This window comes from Mirounga leonina, unplaced genomic scaffold (genome assembly GCF_011800145.1).
Source record: "Mirounga leonina isolate KUSES-001 unplaced genomic scaffold, KU_Mleo_1.0 Mir_125, whole genome shotgun sequence".
NCBI lineage: Eukaryota > Metazoa > Chordata > Mammalia > Carnivora > Phocidae > Mirounga > Mirounga leonina.
In genome coordinates this window covers 77,570,891-77,579,701 of record NW_023270305.1, presented here as the reverse complement: position 1 = coordinate 77,579,701, position 8,811 = coordinate 77,570,891, and positions in this window count along the sequence as shown.

Sequence of the window (8,811 nt, the reverse complement as noted above, 5' to 3'; positions counted from 1 at the left end):
AGGGAACACAGGCAGGGAGAGTGGGAGAGGGAGAAGCAGGCTTCCCACTGAGCAGAGAGCCCGACGTGGGGCTCGATCCCAGGACCCCGGGATCATGACCTGAGCCGAAGGCAGACGCCTAACGACCGAGCCACCCAGGCGACCCTGGGGCCAACATTTCTGCTAGGCACAGGGCACAGTGCCAAGGCCCTCTATACTTTTAGGGTCCATAAAAAGATTTTCATTTTAATTTATTTAAAATCTGAAGACAAAAATGAACACAATAGTAATGTTATTTTTAACATTATATATATAATGTTATATATAACATGCATATAATAATGAATCCAGCCTGGATTATGTTTATTTTATATCTGTGTAGTTGTAAAACAGAATGTTTGAATTTTTTTTTTCAAAGGAAAGAATAAGGGCTCACGATGACGAAAGTGACAAGGACTCCTAAAAGTCCTGTTGCTGCACTGATGGTGGTTTTGGTCACATCAGCTCAATGATTATCTATTGAGTGAAGGAGTGAATCAATGTCTTTAGACATTGTAACACAGTAGGACTGAAAGACAGTAACTACAGATCCCTTTTAAAGAAAAAAAAAAAATCTTTCTAGACACAAGGACTGTGTCCAGCATATCCAGTGGCTGGGGTGGCTTAGCCCCCCTGAGCCTCGCCACCCTCCTCGAAGCCGCTGAGCTGCTATCTGGCCCAGAGAAAAGGAGTGCGACGCACATAACAGATGTTCAGACACACATTTCAGTGCATTCGTGGCTTTGTCACGGTGCTTCCAAATGAGCCAGTCCACGTTTCACAATTTTCTGGTTTATAAACAATCAGGAAGGCATGTACATAATAGGTCGTCACTACAATGCAAGATTTTACCCTTCCAAACCCCTGAATTTTTGCGGGGATCAACCAGGAAATGTTGGTCAAAAATCTACACTGATTTTTTTTTAGACCCTCCATGAGAAGAACTTGATTGAACAGGTTTGCCTGTTGAAACTGCTCACTTTTATTCTGGTTACATCTCAAAGATCGCCTGTACGATCACGGAGTTTCCATTTCCATGCACAGCATATATTGACAGAGATGGTGGGCTATGTCCATAGCTCTGCAATTATCCCAAATGAAACATCTTCAGTGTCCAGCAGACAGATTTACACACACTGCCCTGACATGCCATTCAACTTCCCATGAGATCACCTTTATTAACATTAGTCTCTACTATGACAAATCCTCCTCCATCTGCCTACCTCCCAGATGATGCCAGACTTTTGGGAACCACCCCAATTCCTACCCCTTTGGGAAGAACAAAGGACTGGATATTCTAGGGTATACAAAAGTGAGCAGACAGTGGGCCCTACCATAAGCTTTGAAATGACATTCACGCACATTGCTATATTTCAAGATAGGATATTTTAAATAAAATGGTAGAGAAACAATTAAGGAGTGTTCTATAGGACTCCAGGGGGTTTTCTTAGTGTAAAATGTAATCACTTGTCAGTTTGCTGAAAATTCTCTGTCTTGCTTATAGATAACAGCTTAATTTTGTGTAACAAATAATTGTCCTGATTGTAGGCATCAGTAGAATATTGTATATGTAACAAATGAATGGGCTCCTCCTAAATCTCTCCTTAGAAAATAAACATTTTAGATTTAATACATTGGTCGAATGTGTTTACTCTGTCATTTGTTTCCGGATGTTATTAATTTTAAGGAAAGTAGACATTTTTCCCTAAGAGAAAGAAGAAAAAAGACCACAACAAGAGAAATGCAAATAGCAGATGAGAGACTTTTCTAATTGTGTTTTCCTCATCACCAGTAGTTTAATGTAGTGTGAAGAGCAAGTCCTCTGGAGTCAGACCTTCCTGGGTTCTGCCACTTAATAGAATGTGAAATTGAGCAAGTCACTGAAATTCTGTAAGCTTCAGCATTTGAGGACAACACTACTTATCTCTATGGTTATTGTGACAATAAAAAGGATTATGAATATAAAAGGTACAACACACAGCATATGGTCAATAAATGGTAGCTAATACCAGTCTGTTTATCTTTTTATCCAAGACACATGTGCTCAGATTGATTTGATATACACTCCAGTGTCCAGATGTTGAATTGCTATAGTATTTTCAAAATCCCATGGGAGACATCATTTGGCCTCATTTGATATAATCTAGAGATAGCTAATGGTGAGATGTATGTGTGTGCGTTTTTGGAATCCAGATGGGCTTACATTCTTTGAATTTATTTATTTCTATTGTATTTTATTTTTTCCAATTTTATTGAGATATAATTCACATACATATAATATTGTGTAAGTTCATAGTGTACAACTGTTGATGTGATATATTTATATATTGCAAAGTGGTTACCACCATAGTATTAGCTAAAACCTCCATCTGCAACATAATTAACATTTTTTTAATGAGAACATTTAAGATCTACTCTCTTTGCAACATTCAAGTATACAATATAGTATTATTAGCTATAATGACCATGCTGTACCTTAGACCCCAGAATCTGTTAGACTTATAATGGGAAGTTTGTACCCTTTGGCCAATATCTCATCATTTCCCCAGCTCCCCAGCCCTTGATAACCACCACGATATTTGGTTTCTCTGAGTTCATCTTTTATATTACACTTTCATATACAAAGTAATATCATAGAGTTTATCTTTTCCTGCCAGGCTTATTTCACTTAGCATAATGCCCCTAAGATTCATCCAAGTTACCCCACTTGGCAGTATTTCTGTCTTTCTCAGGGCTGAATGATATTCCATTCAATTCCTTTGAATATATATCCAGAAATGGAATTGGCGGATCACCTATTTTTAACTTTTTGAGCAACCTCCATACTGTTTTCCATAGTGGCTACATCAGTTTGCATTCCCACCAACAGTGCCCGAGGGCTCCCCTTTCTCCACATCCTCATCATTTGTTACTTCTTGTCTTTTTGATAATAGTCATTCCAACAGGTGTGAAGTGAAATCTCATTGTAATTTTGACTTGTATTTCCTTAATATTTAGTGATGTTGAGTACCCTTTCATATACATGTTAGCCATTTGAATGTCTTCTTTGGAAAACTGTCTATTCAGTTCCTCTGCCCATTTTTGAATTGGATTATTTGTGAGGTTTATTTTGTTGTTGTTGTTGTTGTGTTTGTGTTGTTTTGTTTTGTTTTGGTTTTGCCATTGAATTAGATGATTTCTTTATACATTTTGGATATTAACCCCTTATCAGATATATGATTTGCAAATATCTTCCCCCGTTCCATAGGTTGCTTTTCATTTTGTTGATGGTTTCTTCTAAACAGAAACATTTTAGTTAATGTAGTCTCACTGATTTTTCATTTCATTGCTTGTGCTTTTGGTATCATATCCAGAAATTGCTGCCAATACCAATGCCAGTGAGCTTTCCCCCTATGTTTACTTTTAGGAGTTTTACAGTTTTGAGTCTTACGTTTAAGTCTACTATCCATTTCAAGTGAATTTTTGAGTGGTGTGACAGAGAGGTCCAATTTCATTGAATATTCTTGACTCCCTTATCAAATATTTGTTGGCCACATATGCAAGATTTTCCTACTGGGCTCTCAATTCTGTTCCATTTATCTATGTGTCTATTTTTACATCAGTGACATGCTTTTTTGATTATTATAATTTTGTAGTATAGTCAGAAATCAGGAAGCATGATTCCTCTGGCTTTGTTCTTTCTCAGGATTGCTTTGGCTACTAGGGTCTTCTGTGGATCCATAAAAATTTGAGGACTTTTATCTATTTCTGTAAAAAAATGCCACTAAAGTTTTGATAGTGACTGCATTGAATCTATAGATTGCTTTGGGTTATGTGGACATTTTTTTTTTTTGTATTTCAGATTTTTAATTTTAATCCTTTATATAGATAAAATTTCCTCATTTGTACTCAGCCTTATCCAAGGCTTTATTTTTTTACCATTTTTTAATTAACAAAATGTATTATTTGTTTCAGGGGTACAGGTCTGTGATTCATCAGTCTTACACAATTCACAGCGCTCACCATAGTACTTACCCTCCCCAGTATCCATCACCCAGCCACCCCTCCCTCCAGCCCGCTCCCCTCCAGCAACCCTCAGTTTGTTTCCTGAGATTGAGAGTCTCTTATGGTTTGTCTCCCTCTCCGGTTTTGTCTTGTTTCATTTTTCCATTTTTAATAATATTAATTCTTCCAATCCATAAACACAGGTTATCTTCCCATCTGTTTGTGTCTTCTTTAATTTCTTTCATCAAAGTCTTATAGTTTTCAATGTACAGACTTTCACTTAGTGGTTGAATTTATTCCAAAGTATTTTATTATTTTTAATGTGACTGCAAATGGGACTGTTTTCTTTATTTCTTTTTTAGATATTTTGTCATTGAAGTATAGAAGCACAACTGTTTTCCGTATGTTGATTTCAAATCCTGTAACTTTATAGAAGTTGTCAATTAGTTTTAGCAGCTTTTTATTGCATTTCTATATAAAAGATCTTATCATCTGCAAACAAACACAGTTTCACTCTTTCTACTTGAATGCATTTTATTTCTTTTTCTTGCCTGATTGTACTGGCTAGGGCTTCCAGTACTATGTTGAGCAAGAGTGGTGAGAGTGGGCACCTTGTCTTGTTCCTGACCTTATAAGGAAGGCTTTCAACACTTCACCATTCAGGATGTTATTAGCTTTGGGCTTGTCATATATGGCCTGTATTATGCTGATGCGTGTTCCCTCCATACCACTTCACTGAGAATTTTTATCTTGAAAGTATTTTCTCAAATACTTTTCCTGCATCTATTGAGATGATCATATGATTTTTATTTTTCTTTCTATGAATGTGTGTCACAGTCAATGATTTGCATATGTTGAACCATGTTTGCATCCCAGGGTTGAATTCCACTTAATCATGGTGTATGGTTCTTTTAATGTGCTATTGAATTTGGTTTTCCCATATTTTGTGGAGAATTTTTGCGTCTATATTTATTAGGGATATTGGTCTATAATTTTCTTTACCTATAGTGTCTTAATCTACAAGTATCATGGTAACGCTGTCCTTGTAAAATGAATTTGAGAGTGTTCCCTTCTTTAATTTTTTGGAAGAGTTTAAGAAGATTTGGTGATAATTTTTTAAATGTCTGGTAGAATTCACCAGTGAAACCTTCTGGTCCTGGACTTTTTGTTTTTAGGAGGTTTTTGACCACTGATTCAATCTCCTTACTTGTTATGGGTCTGTTTGGGTTTTCTATTTCTTCCTGATTCAAACTCAATAGGCTGTATGTTTATAGAAATTTATCCATTTTCCCCTAGGTTATCCAGTTTGTTGACATATAATTGTAACATCTCAAAATTCTTTATATATCTATGATATCAGTTGTAATGTCTCCTGTTTCATTTCTGATTTTATTTTATTGAGTCTTTGTTCTTTTTTCTGAGTTAGTCTCACTAAAGACTTGTCAATTTTGTTTATTTTTTCAAAACACCAGTTCTTAGTTTTACTGACATTTTCTGTTGTTTTCCTGATCTCTATTTCATTTATTCCTGCCCTGATCTTGCTATTTCCTTCCTTCTGCTAACTTTTTTTTTTTAGGTTTTTTATTTAGGTCTATCTTATTTCTTAATATAGGTATTTATCACTATAAATGTCCCTCTTAGGTCTGCTTGTGCAGCATATGTAGATTTTGATATGTTGTGCTTCCATTTTCATTTATTTCAAGATATTTCTTGATTTCCTTTTGGATTTCTTCTTTGACCCATTGTTTGTTCAGGAGCATGTTATTTACCTGCCACCTGTTTGTGTATTTTCCATCTTTCCTTCTATTATTAACTTTAGCTTCATACCACTGTGGTCAGAAAAAAATACCTAATAGGCATTCAATATTAAACTTGCTGAGGCTTGTTTTGTGAGCTGTCATATAATATACCCTGGAGAATGTCCTGTGTGCACTTGTAAAGAATGTGTATTCTGCCGCTGTTGAAGAGAATGTTCTGCAAATGTCTGCTAGGTTTATCTGGTTTAAAATATGGTTCAAGTCTAATGTTTCCCTGCCAATTTTCTGTCTGGATGATCTATCAGTTGTTGAAAGTTGGATGTTGAAGTCCCCTACTATTATTTTATTGGTGTGTATTTGTCCCTTTAGATCTGTTAGCATTTGCCTAATATATTTAGGTGGTCTGATGTTAGATGCATATATATCATTATAACTTCTTGATTAACTGACCACCTTATTATCATATAATGACCATTTTTGTCTCTTGTTATTATTTTGTTGTAAAGTCTATTTCATCTAATACAAATATAGTAGCTACCCCTTCTTTCTTTTGTTTTCCACTTGCATGGAATATCTTTTGCCATCCTTTCCTTTTGAGACTATGTGTGTCCTTAAAGCTGAAGTGAGTCTCTGATAGGCTGCATCCACTCTATGCCTTTTGATTAGAAAATTGATCCATTATTGTTTAGATTAATTATAGATGGTAAGGACTTACTAATGTCATCTTACTTATTGTTTTCTGACTGTTTTGTAGTTCCATTTTTCTTTTCTTCCTTTCTTGCTGCTTTCTTTTGTAAATTGGTGATTTTCTGTAGTGGTATGCTTTTATTCCCTTCTCTTTATCTTTTGTGTATCTATTGTAGTTTTTTATTTGTGGTTACCATGAGGCTTACATAAAGCATCTTATATATAACACTCTATTTTATATGGATAAATATAACTGATCTCATACAAAACCTTTCTCCTTTTACTCTCTACCTTTTATGTTTTTGATGTCACCATTTTACGTATTCTTATGCTGTGTATGTATCAACAAATTGTTGAAGCTAGAGCCATTTTTAATATTTTGTCTTTCACCATCACATAGAGTTAAGAAGTTAACACACTGTAAAATTACAGTATTAGGGTATTCTGATTAGGATTATATGCTTATGTATTTTGTGTATTTTCATATGTTTTCACCTAATTACCATCCTTTTGTTTCAGCTTGAAGCACTCCTTTTATTATTTCTTGGAAGATGTCTTAGGTTTGTGATGAATTCCCTCATATTATATTAGAGAAAGTCTTTACATCACATCCACATTGCATTTCTATCACATTCTGAAGGCCGACTTTGCTGGATATTCTTGGTTGGAAGTTTCTTTTTCTTATCACTTTGAATATATCATTCCATTCTCTCCTGGTCTACAAGGTTTCTGCTGAGAAATCTGCCAAAAATCTTCTGGGTGTTCTCTTATATGAGATTTTTTATTCTCTCACTGCTTTGAAAATTCTTTCTTTGTCTTTGATTTTAGACAGGTTTATTCTAATGTGTATTAGAGAATATCATTTTGTATTGAAATTTTGAGGTGACCTATTAGCTTCATGAATTTTGATGTCCCAATTTCTTCCCACATTTGGGAAGTTTTCAATTATTATATCTTTAAAAAATTTTTCTACCAACTTTCCTCCTCTCTTCTCTTTCTGGGGCTCCAATGATGCATACATTATTTCTTTAACTGGGCCCCAAAATTTCCATAGACTTCCTTTATTCCTTTTGCTCCTATGATTGGATAATTTCATAATCTTTTAGCTCACTGATTCTCTCTTCTGCTTGTTCATGTCTACTGTTGAAGCTCTCTATTGAGTTCTTCTTTTCAGCCATTATATTCTTCAACTCTAATATTTCTGTTTTTTTAATGTTATCTGTATCTTTGTTGAACTTCTCATTTTTTTTTTTGTTTTGTTTTGTCTTGTGACATTATTAAGTCATGTGTGTTTACTGGTAGATCCCTGAGCACCTGTAGAACACTTATTTTAAGTTCTTTGTGAGGGAATACTGGAACTCCCTTTCTTTGGGGCAAGTTACTAAAAGTTTACTGTATTCCCTTGGTGGAAACATACTTCTCTGATTTTCTGTGATACCGATTGCCTTGCATATGTTTCTTTGTATTTGAAGAAGTAGTCACTTCCTCCAGACTTTATGGACTGGGCATGCTGGATCATGCTGTAGGTCTAGTGGTACAGAGTCCCAAGCGTGGGGGCATGTGGTGTCATCAGGTCTGGGAGGCATGATGTCTCTTCCACTCAGGCCGCTGAGATCTATAGTATCAACAACGGTGTAATTCTTGGTGAGCACTGTAGGAAGTCTTTGGGGGCTGCAAGGGCTGTTGGCGTCCTAAGCAGGACCTATAGGTCAGCTGCTAGAGACCAGGCTATGCAGTGGTGCTGGCCAGAGCCAGTGATGTGCACACAATTTGCTGCAGGGACCTACTGCAGGTGCCCATGTAGTGGCAGGGGCCAGTTGCAGACACACTTACAGTGATGGGTTCCAGGTCAGGTAACAAGATTCTGGGCCAGCTATGTCTTACTGGTAGCTTGGGGGCCCTGGATATTGATGTGTTCTCCTATGACTACATGTTCTTCCCCAAGGCATGCACACCACAATGGAGGCTGGTGATGAGGGTCAAGTTTGGAGTATGCAGGTGAACACCTGGAAGAACAAAATGCAGGTTGGCACAGTGATGCCAGCCAGTGACAGAAGGCAGTGTGTGATCCAAACCTATAAGCAGCTGTTGGTATGCTGTCTTGTGGCTGCACACTTCACATTCAGGCATGCACACTGCTGTGGAAGCCAGTGATGGTGGTTGGGTTGGGGCATGCAGGTGCACATCTAGAAGGACTAGCTACATATGGGCACAGTGGTGGCCAGTGAGAGAATCTGGGCTCACTAGCAGCAGCAGGGGCCCTGGCTGTCAGCATGCTTTCTTGCAACTACACACTGTCCTCTCACACTTATGTGACAAATTAGAGACCAGTGAGGGGTGTTAAGCTGCCAGAATACTGGTGCAC